Here is a 1,489-nt window from a genome sequence, read left to right on the forward strand (position 1 = left end):
AGAGGAGAGAGAGGAAAAAAGATGAGAGGGAAAGGGAGGGGAGGGAGTGGAATTGAAGGAGGGGATAGGAGAGGGGAGGGGAGAACCACTTTTCCCCTCCACTATTGAGCCTGTCCATGTACCATGGCTAAACAAGCACGGGTTGGAACAACGTGGACAAATATATATATATATATATATATATATATATATATATATATATATATATATATATGTATGTATACATATACACATATACACACACATATGTATATATATATATATATATATATATATACATATATATATATATATATATATATATATATATATATATATATATATATGTTGATAAATTGTTTAAGACAAATGAGAGAGTGATAGGTGGGGAAGGGTAAACGAAGATGGGCTAAGAATACATTTATTGTTCTTACGTTTCGGTTATTATAACCTTCCTCAGAGAACTTGTTACAGAACATCTTGGTCACAACATTTATACCCGTAGTGGGGGAACTTGTGAAGCTTCGAGTGTCAGGTTTTTTCTAGCGCATTTATTATTAAGAGACTGGCTGCTTTAGATAGGCATATAAATCCTTCTCTGTCGTTATTATTTTCTTTGACATTTATATGTGCAGCTTCAACTGTTTTTCTCATCTTCTTTTTTAATCCTTTGTGTAAAATCTCAACTTTACTCCATTCGGGAAGGTTGTTGCATATTTCGAGGTGGCGGACCAGGGAGTTGGACGTTCTGTGTGCTTTTAAATCATTCCTATGTTCGTTTATCCTCTTCTCGATTCCTCGACCTGACTCACCTATATAAGCCGAGGGGCAGCCACTACATGGAATGCGGTAGATCACACTGAGGTCGTTGTTGTCATTAGTGTGGTTTTTAAACATTTTACCTATTTTATTACATGATACCTTGGCGATGTTTATGCCACCTTTCAGTAAATATCTATCAATAATTTCGGTTTTATCAGAATTAGGTACAGTAATGAAATGCGGTGTGACTAGGTTTGTTGTTGCTGTATGGTCATTTGATCCGGACGCTTGGTCGTTTGGTCCGCTGGTTTGGGCGTTCGATTTATTGTGGATTTTTCTAGCTTTGCCTTCTGTTTTGGTTATCAGGCCCCCTGGATATTTTAATTCTTTAAAAGTTTTTCTGATAAAAGACAACTCGTTTTCAAGGAGTTCACTGCTGCATATGCGGTAGGCTTCTTTCTTCGAGCCTAGGTAAAATGTTTAAAAACCACACTAATGACAACAACGACCTCAGTGTGATCTACCGCATTCCATGTAGTGGCTGCCCCTCGGCTTATATAGGTGAGTCAGGTCGAGGAATCGAGAAGAGGATAAACGAACATAGGAATGATTTAAAAGCACACAGAACGTCCAACTCCCTGGTCCGCCACCTCGAAATATGCAACAACCTTCCCGAATGGAGTAAAGTTGAGATTTTACACAAAGGATTAAAAAAGAAGATGAGAAAAACAGTTGAAGCTGCACATAT

This window comes from Oratosquilla oratoria, chromosome 32 (genome assembly GCF_046742065.1).
Source record: "Oratosquilla oratoria isolate Oo_2021 chromosome 32, ASM4674206v1, whole genome shotgun sequence".
NCBI lineage: Eukaryota > Metazoa > Arthropoda > Malacostraca > Stomatopoda > Squillidae > Oratosquilla > Oratosquilla oratoria.